Genomic DNA, 7,243 nt, shown 5'->3' with positions numbered 1-7,243 from the left:
GTTTAGGTTTACCATCTCATATAGACCGGGTTCCCTTAATACTAAAGCCGACGCGCTGTCCCGTCTGTATGACACGGATGACCGCCCCATCGATCCAACTCCCATCATTCCAGCGTCTAGGCTGGTGGCACCAGTGGTGTGGGAGGTGGACGCGGACATCGAGCGGGCATTGGTGTTGGATCCTGCGCCTGCGCAGGTGCCCGTGGGGCGCATGTATGTGCCGCTCGATGTTCACGATCGGTTGATTCGGTGGGCGCACACGCTACCTGCGGCGGGTCATCCTGGTGTAGAGAGGACAGGGCGGAGTCTAAGGGGGAAGTATTGGTGGCCCACCTTGGCTAAGGACGTGAGGTCATATGTCTCTTCCTGTTCGGTCTGTGCCCAGAGTAAGGCTCCTAGGCATTTACCGAGAGGGAAGTTACAGCCCCTCCCCGTTCCGCAACGGCCATGGTCGCACCTGTCTATCGACTTCCTGACAGATCTTCCCCCCTCTCAGGGGAACACTGCGATTCTGGTGGTTGTGGATCGGTTTTCTAAGTCCTGCCGTCTCCTCCCCTTGCCCGGTCTCCCTACGGCCCTGCAGACTGCGGAGGCCCTATTTACCCACGTCTTCCGGCACTACGGGGTGCCGGAGGATATTGTCTCTGATCGGGGTTCCCAGTTCACATCCAAGGTCTGGAAGGCGTTTATGGAGCGGCTGGGGGTCTCGGTCAGTTTAACCTCCGGTTGTCACCCCGAGAGCAATGGGCAGGCGGAGAGGGTGAACCAGGAGGTGGGCAGGTTCCTGAGGTCGTATTGCCGGGACCGGCCAGGGGAGTGGGCGAGGTATATTCCTTGGGCAGAGTTAGCCCAGAACTCACTTCGCCACTCCTCTACTAACATGTCACCCTTCCAGTGTGTGCTAGGGTACCAGCCGGTCCTGGCCCCATGGCACCAGAGCCAGACCGAGGCTCCTGCGGTGGAGGACTGGGTTCAGCACTCCAAAGAGACCTGGAAAGCAGTACAGGACTCACTGAAGGAGGCCAGTGCTAGGCAGAAAAGGAGTGCTGACCGCCACCGCAGTGAGGCGCCGGTGTTCGCACCGGGTGACAGGGTCTGGCTCTCGACCCGGAACCTGTCTCTCCGCGTGCCCTGCCGGAAGCTGGGGCCGCAGTGTGTGGGGCCCTTCAAAGTCCTGAGGAGGATAAACGAGGTGTGTTATCGGTTGCAACTCCCTTCCTATTACCGTATTAACCCCTCGTTTCATGTGTCTCTCCTCAGGCCGGTGGTGGCTGGTCCCCTACAAGAAGATGAGGTGCCGGAGGTCCCTCCACCCCCCCTGGACATCGGGGGGTCCCCGGCGTACAGCGTAAGGGCCATTCTGGACTCGAGACGCCGGGCGGGGGGCCTGCAGTACCTTGTGGACTGGGAGGGGTACGGTCCGGAGGAGAGGTGCTGGGTGCCGGCGGAGGACGTCTTGGACCCATCCATGTTGAAGGAGTTCCACCGCCTCCATCCGGATCGCCCTGCGCCTCGTCCTCCGGGTCGGCCTCGAGGCCGGTGTCGGCGCGCTGCAGGGGCCGCGCGTCAGGAGGGGGGTACTGTCACGATTCCTACCGACGGTGGCGCCTCCTCCTGCTCGGGTGGCGCTCGGCGGTCGTCGTCACCGGCCTATTAGCTACCACCGATTCCCTTTTTGTTTTTTCCCTTTTTTTATGTTTTCTCACCTGCCCTGAGTTAGGTAATTAAGAGGGCTATTTAGTTCAGCTGGCCCGCACCCTATTGTGCGGGATTGTTTTTCTGTATGTCAACTGCGTTTGTTGACTGTGCTTGTCCATTGTATTTTTCCCTGTTGTTGGGAGACCTCTTATTTTGTACGGGTGGTTCTTAATTAAAATTACCACACAGTGTTCGCTGCTTCCTGCGCTTCTTTCCGCCACACCACAGACAAGACGCTACACACTGTCAGTGATTTATTTAGAATTCAAGGCCCACTTAACCAGCATGGCTACCACAACATTCTGCACCAATACGCCATCCCATCTGGTTTGCGCTTAGTCCCACTATCATTTGTTTTTCAACAGGACAATGACCCAACACTCCTCCAGGCTGTGTAAGTGCTATTTCACCAAGAAGGAGAGTGATGGAGTACTCCGTCAGATAACCTGGCCTCCACAATCACCTAACCTCAACCCAATTGAGATGGTTTGGGATGAGTTGGACCGCAGAGTGAAGGAAAAGCAGCCAACAATTTGTTTGATTTGTTTAACACTGTTTTTGGTTACTATATGATTTCATATGTATTATTTCATAGTCTTGATGTCTTCACTATTAACCTACAGTGTAGAAAATAGTACAAAATAAAGAAAAACCCTTGAATGAGTAGGTGTGTCCAAACTTTTGACTGGTACTGTAGAAATTGATCGATTTTCGATCTGCAAACCAAAACACTATCCTGTTAAGTACATTTTATGTTAGCACCCCGACAGTCCTTCTAACCTATTATCTCTATATTATTTACAGTACAAAATATGTATTCCGCAACACTCTTAAGTCACAACATTTTGTACACAACATAAGATGATGAGCCCCAAAAACCTTATGGGTGTGAGAGTACATACGGTAATATTACTTATTATTCCACTTTGTACACATGATAATGAGTTTCATGTATGGTTGTAAAATTCCGGTAACTTTCCCAAAATTCCCAGAAATCCTGGTTGGAGGATTTTTATTTATTTATTTTTTACCTTTATTTAACTAGGCAAGTCAGTTAAGAACAAATTCTTATTTTCAATGACAACCTAGTGGGTTAACTGCCTTGTTCAGGGGCAGAAAGACAGATTTTTACCTTGTCAGCTTGGGGATTCGATCTTGCAACCTTTCAGTTACTAGTCCAACACGCCAACCACTAGGCTACTTGCCACCCTGGATTCTGGATTTCCTGTTTATGGGAATCTTCCAACTGGGATTTCTGGAAACCTGGGTAATTTTAGGAAAGTGTCCGGAATTTTGCAAGCCTAGTTCCATGTTACATATGACAAAGGGTTAAATGTTAACAGTCTGTGGTGGAGAAACATTATTCAGGTTTCTGAATTTTCCTGTCACCTTCCTGTCACCTTTTTTTTAGCTGTATCCTATTTATTGTTGTATGGTCAGTAAACATAGCACTGGTAAACACTTATTTGTACACAATAACGTATCACAGTGAAGCCATCAGATATCTAAATTAACTGAACTTTTTTTAATTAATGAGAGGTTGGTCAGTGAGCATTGGACTATTGAGTCGGTAATGTCAGTAATGTAATCATATTCACCATTATTGAAATCTAAAACTCTGGGACTTCACTATCTGCTGTTTTCAAACTTCAAACGATCTCGGACATAATAGGAGTGGATCTAAAAAAAGAACTAATAAAAACTGCTAATGAGAAAGACGGCTTCCTGTGAGTGAGTGCGTGAGTGCGTGCGTGCGTGAGTGAGTGAGTGAACTCTGCCTCCCATGATGTGTGACCTCCAGCTAGACTGCTATAGGAGCATCAGTATGGTTATAGTGTTAAACTGACCCAAGACGCACCTCCAGCAACACATAAAACCTCACATAATTCTTCCCAAAAACAATGACAATTTCTCTCAACCAGTGGCATATGGAATTTTTAGGTGAGTGCTGATGCCGCCCTGTGATAAGCAGTGCCCACTTTGTTGAAGGCAGGGGCGCAATATATTTTGCTTGTCCACTCCCAGTGCGCCTCTCCAGGGTGCTGTTGGAGAGATGCATCGCTGCGGTGTTCCACCAACATTCCGTAAAAACAGTACCTAACATAAATCATGTAGCAGATTTAGCCTATGGTATTAAGAGTATGTGGATTTTCTGTAGCCTACAGGCTAGGGATAAAATGTATGACAATGTAATGCGATGGACACTTTTTACATCATACACGTTTCTCCAATCAAATAGCCTAACCTTAATGGCGCCCAATCAAAGTAAAATTAAAGACCATCAGACTACTTACAACTGCTGTCCAGGAGTTTCACCCTGTGGGCTTAATTGTCATGAAAAAATGTAATACTTCTGCACTTCCTGCTGTGTAAACACATTGCTAATAGGCTCAGGATAACTCCTGATCAAGTTGGGTATCTGACATTCATAAATAGCCAAATTGATTAGTCACAGGAATAAGATAGGCCAACCACATGGAGGGGCATTCATAAAATTCCATTGTGGGCTGACACTGTAGGCTACACCCCAGTAAGCACAAACAGACACTGAAGTCTTTGGTTCAGATTTGGTCCAGTCTGGACTGGCCTTGATTTGGTCCAAAAATAGACTGTCTACTTTCATTCAGAATTGAAAATTAACCTGATATCAATGTCCGGAGAAGACGTATTTTCAACTTTAATTCAGAACCGAAAATGAACCTGATTTCAACCTCTAGAAATACATATTTTAAACATCCGGAAAATACATATTTTCACCTTTCATTCAGAACCTAAAATGAACCTAACTTGGAAAATACCTGGAAAATACCTATTTTAGATGTCTTTTCAGTGAAATGTTGCTTACTGGGACTATTCTAGATTTGTAGGGTATAGGAGGGCCAATTTATTTTTGCCTCGCCTAGGGCTGAAAAACAGCCAGGACCGGTCCTGTGCTGCTCCATATGCCATGATTTAAAAACCTATAAAGGGCTAAATTATTTTCAGCTGATACACATGTTCAAAGTCTCCAACTCAAGGAACTTCAGAGCACACATAGACGTGTATTCATAAAGCTTCTCAGAGTAGGAGTTCTGATCTAGGATCAGGTCCCCCTTGTCCATATAATCTTATTCATTATGATCTAAAAGGCTAAACTGATTCTATATCAGCACTCCTACTCTTAGACTTTGTAAATATGGGGACTGAAGCGCATCCTTATTGCCTTCTATCTGGGAAACAATCAACTAGCACTATCAAATCGATAGACAGGTATAATACTAAAAGGTTAAGGGGTAGAATATATGACAAACATAAGGTGGATATCCTGACTACCCTCCTGAGTAATGGGGCTTGCATAGATGTGCTATAGATGAGGTGAGACCCCATTGTTATGCATCTAGTTACAATTGCCAGTGGCGAGTTGCAACTAGTGTTATAAAGGTACTAGGTGTAAGGAAGAAATGCTTCAAGAGAAGGAAACAATATTACACCATCTGCAAGAGATATACCAGTATATGGTTAATGCTTTTTTTGTTATTGCTCATAAAATGATTACCAGATTTCACAAAATATGTCTATAATTTTGTAGGTAAAGCTAATTAGCTGGAACTGGAATTGCTAGGGGGCTGTCACACGTGGGAGAAAATGTAGGGTAAATAGCGCTGCACAGCTTCCAGTAAACAGTTGCTTTCAAAATAGGGATTTTTTGGCTAAGAGGTAAGCCAGTAATTCTGCCTGTAGATTATGTATGTTTGAACTACACACTGACACATTCAGCCTGAAGCAGGAGTTTAAAAAAATACTTACTAATCACCAAAGCTCTGGAGCATGTCTTTAAGTGATCAATCCAGTCAATCCAATCACATAACCACACCAGCAGATAATGCTTGTCATTTCTAAGGTAAGAAATTAAGTTGTCAGTAGGAGACCAAGAAGTGAGAATCTACCCTTGATGTATAGATCTCCATGTAGTCGTCCAGGGCCTCCATGTAGTTGTCCAGGCCCTCGTTCTCGGTGAAGAAGCTGTGAAGAAGCTGGGTTAGGTAGGAGTTCTCCGTCTCCACATTGGCGAAGCTAAAGCACTTGGTGAACCTCAGCTTGGTGATGGGGAAGCTGTCCAGGCCCTGCAGCTGCTTGGAGATGTCCTTCCCGCCACAGTTGCCGTAGTTAAACTCCGCCTCGGCCACGTGCGTGTTGACACGCTGGTGATACACTTGCGTGGTGGTGTAGGCGTCGCCGTTACGGTAGCGCATCACTTGCCGCGTGCGCCGCACGTAATGGTAGCTGATGGCCTTCCACCAGATGCAGGGTGTAGCCTGCTGCATGCGCCCGATGCGCTCGCCCACCCTCTCCACGTCCACCTTGTACAGCAGTGCATTGTGGGTGCGGCAGTGCCAGCACTCCACCAGGTAGACCACGTATAGCATGACCATGAAGGCCACAGGAATGTAGATGTATCCGTTGGAGCAGGGGCTTTCATGGTACATCATTGACTTGACCTTGTAGGCACTGTCGAAGGTGAGCCGTGTCACCTTGGTCATGTGGCACCAGGTCAAGGCCCCCACGCAGCCGTACATGAGTAGGGACAGGAGCAGGCATTTCCAGTGGCTATCCCTGCACAGGGACTTACTGAGGGACTGCTTCAGGGGCCACTGCTGCACAGGGGGAAATGGAGAGAGAAAATACCAATGAGTCTGGGAAAACATACCTGTAAGCATTGTTGTGCTAACCATTATACATACAGTGAGAAAAAACATATCAAATGCACAGTGAGAATGATGAATTGATGGATATTTGAAGCAATAGCTATCTTTTAAATAACTCTATAGAAACAGTAAACTTGAAAGAATTTGAGCCAAAAGCAACTACTCTTTGCAACACACGAAATATTCAGCTTTCTAAGTGCTTTGACATATCTTATGCATGAGCAAAGAGCTGCATGCCTTTGCTTGTTATGATCAAACAGTTCAGACTTTATCTGAACTTTCACATGATCAACCTCCCCACGAGAATATTTTTGTTTCCATTTCTTTTTTTTATTTATACTATTGAATTTTTCATAACACCAGATACAAACATGCACATGCGAACATTGATTTACAGACGCACACAAACAACGACTACATCTCATCAGCCCGGATCCGCATGCTCACACTCCCTTCCCTAGTGCCTGCATTATTGTTTCCCACATGGCCTTAAATTGTACAGATTTGTTCTTCTCGGTCGCCTATGTATACATTTTTTCAAGATGAGTGATGAGAAGAGAATCAGCCCTTTGGGTATCTCACTATACCCCCATATGCCATGTCTTGAAATATGCAGACAGACAGATTAAAAGTACATTTACATTGTAATACTTCTGACAGCCAACTTTATAGCTCTGCCCATTACTTTTGGACTTCATAGCATTCCTAGAAAGCATGGATTATTGAGTCATTGTTAGTTTTACACTTAAGATATGACTCTTCCATTGTGCTGTAGAATTTTTATTTTGTCTATTGTATAATAAATTAATTCTATAAAATAGTTTATACTGGATTAAGTTTACATTTTCGTTAACTGTAAT

The 7,243-nt window shown here is 45.8% G+C and overlaps 1 pseudogene; it reads right to left on the bottom strand.

Annotated features, from left to right (window-relative positions):
- Positions 1 to 2,228: 2,228 nt before the first annotated feature.
- LOC145879770 (transmembrane protein 151B pseudogene) lies at positions 2,229 to 6,983 on the bottom strand (annotated as a pseudogene).
- Between the last annotated feature and the right edge of the window lie 260 nt (positions 6,984 to 7,243).

This window comes from Salmo salar, chromosome 06 (assembly GCF_965601325.2).
Source record: "Salmo salar chromosome 06, fSalSal1, whole genome shotgun sequence".
NCBI lineage: Eukaryota > Metazoa > Chordata > Actinopteri > Salmoniformes > Salmonidae > Salmo > Salmo salar.
Note: the sequence above shows the minus strand (reverse complement) of the source record. Positions and strands in the feature narration are given on the sequence as shown.